This window comes from Epinephelus lanceolatus, chromosome 7, assembly GCF_041903045.1.
Source record: "Epinephelus lanceolatus isolate andai-2023 chromosome 7, ASM4190304v1, whole genome shotgun sequence".
NCBI classification, from domain to species: domain Eukaryota; kingdom Metazoa; phylum Chordata; class Actinopteri; order Perciformes; family Serranidae; genus Epinephelus; species Epinephelus lanceolatus.
The window spans coordinates 2,097,419-2,113,755 of record NC_135740.1 but is presented as its reverse complement, the minus strand read 5'-3'; the positions used below and the strand labels follow the sequence as shown (position 1 = coordinate 2,113,755).

The 16,337-nt window shown below is 40.5% G+C and overlaps 1 long non-coding RNA gene across 1 annotated transcript; it reads right to left on the bottom strand.

The window, feature by feature from the left end:
- Nucleotides 1–11,461: 11,461 nt before the first annotated feature.
- LOC144463872 (uncharacterized) lies at nucleotides 11,462–12,012 on the bottom strand. The gene is made up of 3 exons (XR_013491865.1): nucleotides 11,957–12,012; nucleotides 11,692–11,883; nucleotides 11,462–11,590 (listed from the first exon to the last, which is right to left on the bottom strand). It is a non-coding gene; the product is annotated as an uncharacterized LOC144463872 (long non-coding RNA).
- Between the last annotated feature and the right edge of the window lie 4,325 nt (nucleotides 12,013–16,337).

Sequence of the window (16,337 nt, the reverse complement as noted above, 5' to 3'; positions counted from 1 at the left end):
CATTATGACCAATTACTGAATTATTTTTCCAGTTGTAAACTTACACAGTTTTTATTAAAATAAAGTCATGTTATAGGTTTCTGTGTAGGTTGATGAGAAGAGACTACAAGCATTTTTTTCATCAGTATTTCATACAGTATTATAACACTGCCTTTGTCAACCACAATGAGCTATACAGTATAAATCCCCTGGACATCCAGACAGCACTCTAAAAGTGCAATCTATTTAATTTCTGTCTCTTCATTATTTTTTTCCAAATGTGATAACTTGAATGTGGGCCTTTCTAAATTTCAGTGAGAATATGAATCTCTGTGAGGCACATCTGACATGGTCCTCTTACTTGCTAAGTGGCAATCCTATGACAACCTGTGAAAAGAGTGAACATGCACACAACATTTACAGAGACAATGACACCACTGATAACCATTGATATGGCACCTGAATATAGACCTATTCTTACAGTCTACAGGGAGCAAGGATATGGATCTTGTGTCTTTCCCTCTCAGTCACACACAAGTACACCCAATGAATCCTTTGACAGACTTTAACATCCCTCAGAAAACATGAATATGAACCTTTTCTGTCTCTGTTAGCTCATTATTATCTTCATCCCTGTAACTGCTTGCAGACCTCTCTGCCTATTCAGGAACATGGGAGATAGTGCAAACGCACACCCACACATGCACACGCATATTTATACCATTGTACATACACATACACATGCATGTGAATATAATCCAGACATATACACACACTCATCTCCCAGGTGAAAGGCTGACATTAGCGGCTAAGCCTCCCTGTGGCTTCCTGACCTTTAATGGCTGTCAGAGATGGAGACCACAGCTCTAATCAAGACTGAGACACTTCCCTCTTGTATTTCAGACACTCTCAACATCTCCATTCACATTTTCACAATGTCTCCTGTGTCCCTTACCTTCATTGTCCTGTCCTCTTTTGGTTTTCTTATGCATAGTCTACCTTATTTATCTATCCGTCCTGCATCACTGATACACAGACTAGAGAGATATTATAGCATACATGAATAGTTACCATCTCACAGATTTGATAGAGCTGCTGTTCAGTCTTGCAAATAAATAGTCAAATCCAAAATAAAATCAAAGTCATATTCTATTTCCATATTCATTAATGGGGAAAAACAAAAATGAGATGTGGTAACTAAGTTGTAATTTGTTGTAAAATGAAAGTTTGACTAATACAGTATGATTCAGCTGAATGAACTTTAAATCATGGCTAAATAGGTTGGATTATGACAAGATTAGAAAATAGATCATTGAAGGCATTCAAGAAAAACAACAGAGATTTTGACAAAACCACAGCTGAAATTGGTCTCGCTGATGGTACTGTAATGGCCTGAAATTGACTGTGGAATTATTGGATCTGATTAAAATTGTCTAGACCCTGGGTCTTCATCAGGGGGTCTGCAACACAGGAAGTCCACAGAGTAACTGCAGGGGGGTTAAATTATTATTGTTTAATTATTATCATTATTATTATTTTTTAACTTTGTCAAAACTGAATATGAATCCAACATGGATTTTTTTTAAACTTATCTTTGCACTTGGGACTGCTTCTTTGTTTACTGCTGTCAGTGAATTGGTCACATGATTGCGGCCTTTCAAAATATGTGGGATATGTATGAAGTTGGACGCATTTATTAGTGCCATGTCAATCATGGATCATGGACGCGGAGCCTCCAAGCATTCCTATGAGACAGAGCTGAGCAGGTTTTTTCATGCAGCAAAGCCTGACAGTCCTTGGATAAATGCGACAAAATCGTCACTTCCAGGGAGGCTCAGCTTCCCTGGGACCTAATTGAGCGGTAGGCAGGAGACGACGCTCGGTGTATGCATGATGATTGGAGGAATTGTCTAAAAGGCTGAACCCCTTTGTGACTGACAGCACTTTGCAAATACACACCGGCATTGGCGAGTGAAGTCTTCTGACAGAGTGCTGTCCGCAGTTCCTTATTTCCATAAGCGATAGCTCATTTTCACCACAGTTCAGGTGTTTAAACCCATCTGAAAGTCTTTGAGGTGTGTTTTGCTGTGGTTCTATGGCATGAGTGTGGTTGAAAAATGGCTTCAATTAAATGTTCCTTTTATAAGTTACTGCCTCGCTACAATATGACAAATTTTATGATGTAAACTTAAAGTGAGCTTCCCCTGTTTAAAAGTCCAGCAGCCTCCACTGGCGCACATGCAATACTATCTACATCTGCAGCAAATAACAGCTCTTATTTCAATCAATCAATAAATCATTTTTTTTGTCCCATGGAATTATACAATGTACAATTCCAGTGTGATCCCATCAGCTCCTTTAACTTGTGCAATGTAATTTAGTCCTTTTTACATCTTACATTTTTGGCTGAGCTAATTGTCCATTTTTCCAGATGGTTCTGGTAATCCATGGTTTCAGATTGTGGAATGATTTAACTGTTCACACATCCTGACCTCAACAAGACAGCCACAAGGTCACTCCCTCTAAACATGGGCTGGGCTGCTCTGCAGCCACCTCTGACCGGTGTATAGCAGTGATCTCCAGCAGGAACAGGACAGCAGCTCACATTCCCACCGTCACACCAGTCCTTATTCACCATAACCTTATTCACCTTCTCTCCTTCTCTTATCAGATTCCTCTGCTTTGTGAGACCAATATAAGAGCCAAGTTGGTTGAATGTTGCTGTCCAGGATTTAGCCAAGTTTTGGTGTTTTTCTGTTTTCAAATCAGATATTTCAGTTCTTGATATCCCTCTGGAAAATGATGCGGCACAGAGATCGTCAAGTTTATTTCCAGTGCCTATACAATGACTGGCAGGATGCTAGTTCAGTTGGTGCTCATTCTTTTCCATCTTTCCCTCAATGTTTACTCAACCAGGCTAGCTAATAGAGGTTGACAGAAGGAGAATTTACAGACTGGTGAGTTGATTTCTTCATCCTGATGAGTGACTCAGCCACATGCCGCGACTGTCCAAAGCCAGCACCAAAAGTGTTCAAAGGAGGGATCTTGTGTCCTTATGTCTGTGTGGTTGTGTTGCTCATTAATTAAATGTGTAAAAAAATGACCATAGAGTTAAATCAAGCATTAGAAATGGCTACTTGTGTGAAATTGCTTTTGTATTAGACCACATAACAGGGTGTTGCCTTCATTTTTCTACCTTTTTTAACTAGTTGGATCAAACTAAGAACTTAGTATGATAAATGCTTTTAAGTATTTTCTTACACTAATTCAAACCATGATATATTGTGGTTGCTGTTAAGTATTGATTCAAATAAAAACATACATTTAAAAAAACAAAATTAATAGGATACTATTTACATTGTGTATCATCCACCCAAGCTTGATGTAATATAGTAGAAGTATACTTGAACCTCTTAAAATTCACATAAAGAGCAAAAAAGCAATGAATTATTTTTTCTTCGCATTTTAAATATAGGCCTCTACCACATGCTTGAGAAGTCACTCCATGGAATTTGTGAAACAGAAAGACAAAAAAATCAAAATTACAAATCATATACAGTGATAATGCCTGTAATATGAAAGGTGACCAACATATATTAATTTCTTACCATGGTATTAGTAGTATTACCAGTAGTGCTAATACTTTTTCCAAAGGAATAACATGAAATTTTGAAAAATGCACTGGTTAGAGTGGCAGCAAGTCTGAGTAGCTCCTGTTTGTGAGTCATGTTTGAGTGTGTTTTTTTTTCCCTTTATTAATGATTGTTAATCTTTCCAATGTGATGAGTAAAGTTGTGTACACGAGGGATGATCATCTGGCTTTGAAAAGAACCACTTACGGAGTTAGACACCTGATACCGGCTAAGCTGAGGAAGCAGTTCAGAGGCTGCAGAGCAGGAGCTAAGCTAAAGGCTAGGAGGTGGAGATACAAGCCTTTCCTGCCATTGGTCCTTATGGGGAATGTCAATTCACTATTCAACAAGTGTGACGAGCTGCTGGCACTAGTGAGGAGCTGACGACTCTACAGAGAGTTCAGTTGCAAAGGCGAGCAGCAAAAACAGAGGTGGGGGATTGATCCTGCTTGTGAACAATAAATGGTGTCATCCTGGACATGTCACGGTGAAGGAAAAGATCTGCTTTTAGGATATTGAACTGTTGGTAGTGTTACTATACGTTCACACCAAAAGTGACCAGAGCTTCCAAAGCGGCGGAAGTCATTCATTTTCAATGAGAGGTTGGCGACTTGGGCGACTTGAGCGACCTGGTCGTCAGCTGCGTGCCTTGGGCGACCAAAGCGACCGGAGTGGGTCCAGAGGGGAGTTAAAACTTGTTTAACTTTATGGTAATGAGCTCTGACGCAGTTCAGCGGCAACCAGTCAGAATGCTGACATGCTTTGATGAAACGGGTCCCAGAGAACAAGCCATGTAACTTTGGTTCCTACAGCACACTTGTTCCAACAATGGATATCGAGAAATTTATTACTTACTCAGTCCTTTATAATGTGTCGCTGTTCAGTTACAGAGACCAAAATAAAAAGAATGAGGCTTGGGACTGTGTCGCGGAGGTAGTTGGTTGGTCTGGTGAGTTTTAAAGTGTGTAATGTTAGTCATAGAGGAGAGAATTGCAGGCTAATGTTGCGACGTAGCATGCAAGTCTTCCTTGCTTGGTTTGAATGGGATGACATACGTTGACTGTTTTCATTGACCAAACATAACTTTCTGTAGGCCAACTATAAGCTTTTTGACTGGACGACAGCAAGCAGCAACTACGCTGCTTTCGAGCCAGTAGTCTGCTTTGCGGCCCCTTTGAATTAACAAGCACGATTGAAGGTTGAATGATTCAAGTGATGAGCGACTAAAGCAACCAAAGCTGCCACAAATATTTTTGACACTCGTGCTTCTTGGGCGTCCGCAACAGACTTTGCCTCATTGGAAGCTTCTGGTGTGAACGCACAGTTACAACGTCTTACGTACCATAGGAGTTTTCACACATTGTTGCCATTATTGTCTACATTCCACCGCGGGCAGCAATGGGAGTGGCGTGTGACATCATTCTTGAAACTGTTGCTAGAATTCAGACCCAGCACCCTAGTGCATAGTGCATTCCTCCCATCTGACTGGGGTTGTTCAGTATGTCCCATGAGGGAAAACAAGACACTGGATTTGTTTTATGGAAATGCCAAGGACGCCTGCAGTACCTCTGCCCTACCACCACTTGGCAGATCAGATCTAAATCTGGTCTCTCTCAAGCCTACATACAAACCCTGTGTATTAAAGTTGCCTGTTACCACCTGCTCAGTCAACAAGTGGTCCCCAGAGACCAGTGAGTCTCTCAGGGACTGTTTTGAATGTACAGACTGGACTGAACTACTAGAGCCACAGGACAACATGGACATGGACAGCAGGGTTGACATTCTGATAGAATATATAAACTTCTGTCGGGACACTGTGATGCCCGTAAAGACTGTACGCTCCTTCCCCAATAATAAACCCTGGGTTAACAATAATGTCAAGCAGCTCCTCAACCAGAAAAAGCTGGCGTTCAAGAAGGGGGACAAGGAGAGGCTCAGGGAGGTTCAGCATGAGCTGAAGGGGAGACTGAGACAGGCAAAGGTGGACTACAAAAGAAAGGTGGGGAGTAAGCTGCAGCAGAACGATATCAGAGAAGAGGAGTGTGGAGGGGAATGTGGAGAATCATAGGCTATTCAACAAAAAATAGCCAGGTTATGGATGGTGATGTGTGCAAAGCCAACAACTTCAACCTGTTCTTTATGAGGTTTGATGGAGGGGGCAGTGTTCATCCTACTGTAGTGTAATGTTTACTTAAGTGTTTATACTGTACCTTTAAGATGACCTTTAAAGATACACGTTGAAGCAATGTGCTCTGTGCAACTGACAAATCACACACTGGTTTATTATTTTCTGTATTCTTATGACACACACACTCACTGAGCACTTAAGCATTGTGGTGGAGAAGTACCTAGGCATCATTTCTAAAAATAGCATGAGGATGGGCTCAGAAACACTGGTGGAAAGTTAGGGGAATTACAGCTTGTCCTGATATGACCCTAGAAGAGGCGGGGTTAGACTGCCCAGAAAAACATTACATGGTGGAACTGGCTCCAAGGGAGAAAAGGAGAGTGGGGAATACTATTATGAATGAGTGCAAGGATTAAAGCAGCCATCAGGAGGAGACAAGAGAAATGTGACACCGTTACGATCAGAGCCAAGTGGGAAGGATTAAGAAAGAGACAACTCAGCAGAAAATCTTCACAATAAATACGAGTGTGCAAACAAAGAAATTCCAGTCTTGCTCCGGAGTTTGGCTCATTGAGTTGTGTTGTGCTAATGCCTGCATGCACAATAAAACTCAGTTGCATCTGATTCTACGTGTCTCCAGTGATTTTTTACCTCTGAGTATTTGAGTTTTTGATATCTAATAGAAAACAAAGAAAGTCCGTTCGAGAAGATGGGAACGAGGTCACGAGCTTTCTGGCCCAGCTCCCGACCATTTGACTTTTGTTTCTACACTACCCCTACATCCAACTACCTCTGTCTTTTAGAGCAGACGAGGTGAGGGCAGAGTTCAGGAGACTGCATACAGGGAAAGCTGCAGGCCCAGATGGAGTGTGTCCAAGGCTCCTGAAAGACTGTGCAGCCCAGCTAGTGGAGCCCCTTCGGTGGATCTTTAACAGGAGTCTTTGAACAGGCAAAGTCCTGATGCAGTGGAAAACATCTCGTCTCATACCGGTGCCCAAAGTGGGATGCCCAACTGAGGTAAATGACTACTGACCACTGGCCGTAACATCACACATTATGAAGACCCTGGAGCGCTTGGTCCTCCATTTCCTGAAGTCCAGTTTGCCCATCAGGAGCACATGGGAGTGGAAGATGCGGTTCTTTACATGCTGCATTGGGCCTACACCTACTTGGGGGAGGATGGGATGCTGTGTGAGGATCCTTTTCCGTGACTTTTCAAGTGCGTTTAATACTATCCAGCCCCCCATACTGAGAGACCGGTTGGATGGGATGGGAGTAGATCGCTTCCTGACCTCCTGGATAATAGACTACTTAACAGAGCGGCCAGTATGTCAGGCTTGGAAGCTGTGTCTCCGGGAAGGTCAGGAGCAGCACTGGTGCTCCACAGGGAACTGCTTTAGCACCGTTCCTGTTCACACTCTACACAGCGGACTTTAAGTACAACTCAGTGTCATACATACATACGAAAAACTGACAATACAGCTATTGTGGCTTGTATCAGGAGTGATCAGGAGTGGGAATACAGGGACCTTGTGGGTGCCCTCAGGGAATGGTGCTGTAAGTGCTGTCTCCACTTGAACACAGCCAAAACCAAGGAGATGGTGGTGGATTTCAGAAGAAAGTGGTCGCCACATCAACCAGTTTCCATACAGGGGGAGGACATTGAGGTGGGGCATATCTACAGATATCTAAGGGGCCTCTTGGATGATAAGCTGGACTGGTCCCTCTACAAGAGGGACCTTAATTTTTCAGCAAACCTGATTCCAAAAATGAAATAGACTGCAAATAGGGCACCAGCTCCCATTGTGATGTCTTCAGGCTTTGTTATTTCAACTCCTTCCAAGCGCAGGGAGATGTCACTGTCTGCATTGAAGGGGTTCCCACTAACAAGCAGCACGGGTGGGAACCCCTTCAATGCAGGGGTTCCCACTAACAAGCAGCACGGGTGTAGGAGCCTTCACCACCTATAACAAGCAGGCAACAAATAGACAGTATCTGACATGAATATATTATATCTATTTTATATATATATATATTAGGGATGTAACAATATGGAAAATTTGATATCTCGATTATAGTGACCAAATTATCACGGTAAACAATAATATCGCAATATTTTTTTAAGCACTGTAAAATGTCCCAAAAATAGATACATTGAAATAACTAAATCTTGTAACTTCCTTATCATACTAAAATATTAACAGCCAAAATCTTATATTAAAATGAAACTTTCACATTAAAGGGGCAAGGGATTGGCACAGCAACAGAAAAATTGATTTTAAATGAACAAACTATGTAAACAAATTACAGGGACAAAGCTTATTTGTCTGATGCATTTTAACAGTCAGCAAAATATCTAAACAATTTATACATTATTTATTTATTAGCACGAGAGGAATAAAATATATAAAACAAAACAATGCAAGAGTAGAACAAAAAATATATAATATATAGAATAGATATCACACATGTGCAGGAGAAACCAAAAAAACCCTAAGGACAATGGTCATCATTACACAGAATAATTCACACATTAGAAGTGTGCATGTGAGTGAGAGGAGTTGTTATGGTTTAGGTAATGCCTGGACCCAAAAGCACGACTCAGGAAGCAGGTACACAGTGAATAACAAGTCTTTAATGTTCAGATGTGCAGATAAGTGCAAGGGGGAGGAGTGGAGCGTGGTCCCAGGATCCCGACGTTGTTCCGTGAAGGTACCGGTGAGTGAGAGTGTCCGTGGTGTGGCGTCCGCCACGTGGTAATGGCGGCGGTGCTGCGGCACGGCGCAGTAGGTTCCATCTTCTCGAGCGTACTCACTCCGAGGGGAAACACAGGAGAGCAGACGGCGGCAGGAAGGTCCACAGGCAGGCAGTGAAGAAGCACACACGAGATCACCAAGCAAGCACAGCAATCTGAGTTGAGGCGGAAGAAACACAGAGGCATTAGCTACACAAGCTAGTGAAGCACGAGGATCATGACAGGAGTGCCTGTATGAGAAAAGGAGTGCATGTTCTCGTGTGTGTGTGTGTGTGTGTGTGTGTGTGTGTGTTAGGTCAAGACGGTGAGCAGTGAATTTAATTAACCTTATAAAACCGAGAGCCCCCATTAAGGCTCTCGGTTTTATAAGGTTAACACGGCAGCGTTTTATTTTGTTTCCTTGAGCTTATGTAGAGAAAGCATAACTGGCTATTTTTATCGATTCTAGCTCGCCATACAATAACCATAATCATAGTGATTCAATCATAGTTGATCTCAATTAGCGTTACGTTACGTCGGTTTATATTCTGTCAGCTCCGCTCAGTGTTTTCAGCTCCGTTTCGTTTTAAAACACTTAACGTTAGCAACATAGCTGCTAATACGGCTATTTGCTACTTAGCTAGTATTAGCTCCTAAGTGTCTTAAACGAAAACGGAAAATCTAGTCGCCGTTTAGAAGGACAGATACGGCTCAAATGTCCTGTATACGTCGAGAGGTACACATTATGACAATCTTAGTAAAGTCCCTCACACAATAACTGACGTTTGCATAGCATAACTTGCATCGGCTGTAAAGCTGTGGATGATGGTCACGGAGATGAGCCAGCAGATTTGTAGTGTTGCTACCCTTCGCAGCAACTTTCTTTCTGCATGTTCTGCACACAGGATAGTTGTCCTCCACCAGCTGTCCCTCAGCATTCTTCAGAAACCCAAAGTACACCCAGACCTCAGATTTTTTGCGTTTAGTTGGGGGGGAAATGTCCTGAATGCCTTCCGCCGTGTTTTCATTTTGTGTTTACACGTGCTAAGCATTCACGCAGCGCCTGCATCGCAAGACTTGAATGAGGCTGGTATTACATATCCTGATAATCCACCGCGATAATGCAATTGATTTCAACATAAACAGTAATTCTTACCGTGTAAAAATTAACCAAGATTTACCGTAATATCGGTAATCGTTACATCCCTAATACATATATATATATATAATTACAATGTGGTGTTCAAGCATTCTTGGTTTTATTCAACTGCAAGTGGCAGCTTAAATGCTGTGTCTATTGCATATTATGTAGTCTGATATGTAGGTTAATTAGGCATTAATTAGATATCAAGTTCTACATAATGACATTATTTTGCTGTTAAGTCGTAAAGTGCTGGTGGTAAGCATAAGGTTTTAAGGTTGTTGCACACGTGTATTGTGGAAATCCTGTGTGTGCCACTGACCAATTCACATAATGCTATTAGAAATGTAACCTTTGTTCAGTCTACCTTTTGATATAAGAAAATAATATTTGATATATTACATTTTTCACTTGTTTTGATTTGCTCAAAAAGAACAAAACATACCATTTTATACCCAAAACCACATGTTTACAGATGTCTGTCGCTTATTAGTCAAGCATTTGGAGGGTGAACAGAAATTCATTAGTACCATCATGACCATTGGAAATTGTGGGATTCTCTTTTGCTTATGATAGTCTTGCATATTGATGAGCTCCCCATAGGTGGTTTTTCCTCACATGGTTCCTCAGTGCCCTGCCATGTTACTATACTGACGGTTACTGTAGTGTGTGTGTGTGTGTGTGTGTGTGTGTGTGTGTGCGTGCGCCGGTGTGCATGTGAGTGCGTGGGTCTATGTGTGTGTGGGGGGGAGGGGGCGGGTTTTCAATATGTGTTGTAATTCTGTTGCATGTTTTTTATTTTGTGAAGCACTTTGTGTTGCATTTTTAATGTATGAAAAGTGCTATATAAATAAAGTTTGATTCGATTTGATTTATTATGCACTGTATGTTTGTCGTACTTTGTTTGACTTAATGGAACTCTGGAGTGTATTACTTCTTTGGTGTGGTTCATTCTGATAGGTGAGGATGTCCTATCTATCCCAGATGCACACTGAATATCAAAAGCTAGGCCTGCCTTAAAGATGTGATATTGGAGCAAGTGAACATCCAAGTATAGCAAATGAGATTATTAAAGTGAGAAGGCCATCTAAGACTTCAAGCACCAATTTTCTCATATCATCCTTGCAACCCTTGTGAAAGAATATACAGGTGTATCTCGATGAATTAGAATATCCTGAAAAAGGCCAGTAATTTTTGTCGGTTATTTTAGAAGGTGAAAAAATAAATATATAAAAATATTTTCAGACACCATTAAAAATATTTAGATATAAATATATATGTTTTTACTTTCTGAAATAACTGACAAAAAAATACTGAACATTTTCACAATATTCTAATTTATCAAGATGCACCTGTACTTATGTTGCTTATAGCTTATGTTGTGCAATTTTCAAATTTAAGTTTAGAAGAATTAGTCAACACATCTGATATGGAAGTTACCTTATGTTGACCATGCAATGTTATAAAACAAAATGAGAAATAAGTTCCATCTTAAGACTATCATAAGCAAAAGAAAATCCCACAATTTCCAGTAGGCATAATGAACCACACCAAAGAAGTAATACACACCAGAGTTCCATCGAAATAAAGAAAACATGACAGGCATATAAGAGCCCTAGCTATGAATGACTGGTGGTGCTCTTACCTTGTCAATTGCGCACAGCCTGTTGGAATCCTCACTGAAGAGGTGAGGGAGCAGCAGCATTGCAGCACTTACTTTGATGCCTAAATTTGAAAAAACTTTTCAGTCAGTTTTATAGCAATGATGGCTAAACTTATTTGAAAAACCTCAAATAAATACCTTTGTGTGTCTCCACGCAGTCCTGGCTCAGTGTACTCTGGTACATGTGTAGGATATCTTCACCCAGGTTCCTTCTCCTGACCTCTGTAATGATTTTGTCAGCTGCTCTCCCAAAGCCCTCCAGCAAGAGTTTGTCCACATCCACTTTATGAATGTGTTCCATTTCAGAGAAAATCTAAAAGATAATTATTTCCATAGATTACAGATTTGTCTGAACGAGTAACCTATTAAAAGTTGAACTTAAGTAGATTAGCTCCATGCGGGGTTTGAACTCACAATGCTGATATGCTGTAAAGCTGGGAACTCCTGAAGAACATCACTGGTGGAGTGGCTTTGAATGAAGTGTTCTCTTTCTGCAAATGTCCTCTTCATTTTCCCCTTCAGCATGTCCATATTTGGATGGGCCTTTTTACACTCCTCTTTAATTTTTGCGACGTGCAGCTCTACACTATAGCCGTCTTCAAATCCCTGTAAATTTTTATATGACATAACATAGAAAAAGTGGTTAAAAACAGTGAATATGCATAATTTGAAAACTTACACTGGCAATGACGAAGGTGTGGCCGAGAGCATCTCCATCCTTGCCAGCAGGTGTCTAGTCGAACAGAAAAATTAAAATGTAATCATTCATTAAATTAGAAACAGTATTTATTCAGGCATACCAAAGGTTATTATAATGTAAAGTAAATGCAAATGTAGCACACAGTCCTAAACTTTCTGTTCTGTTTTCACAGATAAATTCTCAACATTGCCTGAGCCTCTGGTTTGTAGCTTACAGTACACTTGTAGGAAATATTGATTGTTACATAATTTATAATTTATTCTGTGGCAGCATTTATTAAATAAATGCTCGCCGACATTCTCCACCATTTTGTATGAAAAGTTTGATTGTTATGATTCATTTAGGGTTTGCATTCTCCACCATTACATATGTAAGATTTGTTTGATTATAAACAGTTTATTCAGGTGCCTACGTTTTTCATCATGAATACTGTAGGGTTTGATTAGCTCAATATTAGGAAAAAGTGACGTTAATAAGACTTATTAAACATAACCACTTTAATTATTCGTCCAGCGATATAATTTCATAGTCAGACTAATAAAACCACACCTCTTGTTGATCAGACAAGAATGTTTAACGCACTTTGGGGAAATTATTAATTATCAATTGTCAATTCAAATAGAGCTCAAATAGCCAGGATCTTTGCACCCATAAAGTGACTGAATGTAATCCTACAGAAAACCAAGACAACGACTTTATAGACAAACATTTATTCTAAACTACTGACACAGGAGACCAAGACACAATACAACTAACAACAGACAAGACAATGAGTAAATGCAACTATGAGTGGAATGAAATGAATACAGCGATGTTAATGAATGAATGAATGAATGACCAGAGTGAACCAGATGAAGCAGTGATTAATGGTGAGATAATTATCAGAGGAAACTTTAACATGGACCTGTGAAAAGCACCATTCAACAGCTGAGAGGCATGGGAAGCAAAAAAAAAGAAACATCTGAAAACTTAGGGGAAATCCTAGTTTTATCTAATGCTCCCTACCATACCTATTAAACTACGCATCAAACCCCAGCACAGGAAAATTATGTTGTTTCACCTGAGTTGTAGCAGACCAGAAAGAAGATGCTCTGGAGGGGGAAGAGGAAAAAGCAGCGCTGCTCCTTGGTGTGAACCGCTCCTGGTGCTGTCCCACAGAGCAGCCTGCTCAGCTGGTCCTTCTCTTCTCCTCAGTCGAACTCCTTGGAGCCTTTGGGCACTTTTGGGCGTTCTTGAACCCACATGGCAACTTTGGCTTGGGTGAGCTTGGCTCTCCAGGTCAGTCATCTTCACACACCCAGTGTGGGCATGCAGGAGTCTGCCTCTCTTCAGTCCTGACCTTTTTGGTCCAGGACGCAGTTGTTAGGCAGACCTTGTGGCATAAAATTCTTTCTGTTGGGATTTAGCATGTTCAGTTCTGCTCAGGATGCAATCAAATTGCCCAGCGGGGCCATGTTGGATGGGGCCCAGCATGGCCCACCGGCTTCTCAAAAGTTCTTCTTCAAGTTCTTCTTTTTCTTTAACTTCTTTAACTTTTTTACTCATGAGACAAAAAGTCTCTTCTCATCTTATAGTTGTTCAGAGGGGTTGAGACTGGCAGGCAGGCTCCGGCCTCTGCGCTGTGATTGGCCTTGCCAGCTGTCTGCCTCCAGCTGATGTCCAGTAGGAGCAGTTCACTGTCACTGGCGGGACATTTCACTCCTCCCCTCCTGTACCTTTGCTAGTTTGAAGTTTAATTTACTTTAATTGCTTCCTAGATAGTTAATGAAGCTTGGAACATTTCTAATGCTTCCATATTTATCAACGTGGCGCTGTCTGCTATTGAATGGTACCAAACACACATTGTCTGCAACAGGATATTACCAACTTATAAATAAGTGGTCAACAGACACTACTAATTCAGATTTAAATGTTATACATGGTAATCATGTTATAACATCATATATATATATATATATATATATATATATATACATATATATATACACATGTGTATATATATGCACTGAAATAGAAAGAAAGGTGAAGCATAAAATTACAATCAACATGTTGGTTCCTGGAATCCGCATTTTTGTCTGTCCTCTTAAAAGACAACCGCAGGGAAAGGTGGGTGTTATCACATTAGCATACAGTACACACAGACATCTGCACCATAGGGGACCTGGTGTCAGAGTGGCATCTCAACTTGAATCTTCTTCCTGGATAACACCAACACCAACATGTTAAATAATAAAGTTACGTTTGAAACACCTTTCAGACCATGTGGCTGAGTCTGTCTCTTTGTTTCGTTTCCAGAGTTTGTGATGTGTCGTAAACTCTCCAGCCACATCTGGTGAGGTGGGGGTTGTCGAGAGCTTATCAGTTGAGTGAAGGTCTATCTTTGATGTCAGGATGCTGAGGAAAAGTCCATTAGTGTAAATCCAAAATAAACAGGCTTGATCACCCTACACACTACAGGCTTTTAGTGAACTTAAAATGCATTTTTCTAAATAAAAGTTGTATGTCTTAGATCTTGTCAAAAGCTTGTAGTGTACAGCAGGCTTTAGGGTGGTTACTACCTTGATGGTAGAGGTTGCAGAGCTATGACCTTGCATTGCAGCATCATCACTAGCAGCCACCTGTATGGACGAGAAAGAAAATCAAACAAAGTAAACTGTAAGGGTTAGGATGGATAACACATGTTATTCGTTATTTTAACATTCACTTGTCCAGAGAATAAAATGCTGAATTGCTTGTGGAATAATCAACACTCACCATGACTTTCTTTGCTGGTTGTTGTGGCTGTGATGAGTTCCGTTCTGCTGACACTGAAAGTCTCCTTTTGCCATACTTCTCTCTGTGAAACTCTACATCAGGACTGACAAGTGGGATTCACTCCTTTTTAAACTTATTTCTCAGCATTCCCAGCCAAGACTCCTATGAAAGATATAGCACAAGAAATTACAAGAAATTCACAGCAAACACCTTTAGTCTTACGGACATCATATTAAACAATATGGCAATAGTAGGATAACCATTCAGCATAAAGAGCATGCTTTTAAGAATTTACTTACATATCTTTATCCTGTGCGATCTCGGAGGAAAGGATGTTTAGACACCAGTGCAGTACAAACATCACGGTACAGCCTACAGGTTGGGTACCTAAAGAAACACGTAACACATAACACGCATATCATTAAATGATTGATTAAAAATGTCACAGTGTTGCTCTATTTGTAAAAAATATTCTTATTTGGATACCTGATCATGATTAAAGCACTACCTATAAGCATTATGGATCCAGGCTATTTAAAAAAAGACCAAGGTCAATGAAATAAATGTAAAATAACATTCATTTTATTTAACTGAATTCATATTCATTTAATCTTATTTATTTTCTGAACTCTGTGACACTAGGTTTTTGTTAATTTTGGGCACTGGCAAGTCAGCAAAACGGTGCTATAACATTAGTCATGGTGGGGTTTATCAAAATTATAATGGTCTAGTCCTTAAAAAATGTCTTACTAGGCGACAAATATTACAGCTCAGTTGAAAAGAGGAATGCCATAACATATCTGGACTAAATGGGACATCTTGCTGGCCAACTTTGAAATGTTAAGTTTGGTTTTAAGCTGTTCAGCGTTAACTGAAAACAACTGTTAACTGGTGCTAGTTAGTTAGCGCTAGTTAGTTAGCCCTTTTCTGACATGTCGTTTTTAGTTTGAAAACACAGGTCTCTCTATTTGTAACTAAGCACGTCTTTGCTACGTCTTATCAACATGAACGTATTGCTTCAAAACCAAACTAAAGTATTAAAGTGTAACCTGTTAAACGGTAGCACAAACTGGTTACCAGCACTGGATACATAATGTAAATTTAAAAGCTCCCACAGGTTGTGGAGCGATTTAGTGAAGGCTATACCTGGCAGAAGGCAGTTGTAAAACATAGGAGAAGGAAGCCTTTGCAGAGCAAAGGTTTATTTCAGTGAGAAAATTTCAACAGGTTCCTCATATATCTTTATATATTCCTTGTGTTCCTTCAGGACCCTTAATTCAAAAGGGTTCTTTGAGGAACCAGTTTTCATACTGAAGAATCCCAAAGGTTCTTGGAGGCACCTCTAAGAGCACTGAGGAACCTCTGAGTTCGTGGAGGAACCTAGGGGTACTTCAAGGAACCACTAAGGAACCTTTAGTTTTTACCTTTAGTCATATATGACACATTAGTCAGTGCACTTTTCTACGCTGCAGTGTGCTGGGGAGGCAGCTTGACAGACAAAAACATCAAGCAATTAGACAAGCTGGTCAAAAAAGCTGGCTCAGTGCTCGGCAGGAGACTGAACCCACTAAGAATTGTGCTGGAGAGGGGCACATTTAACAAACTG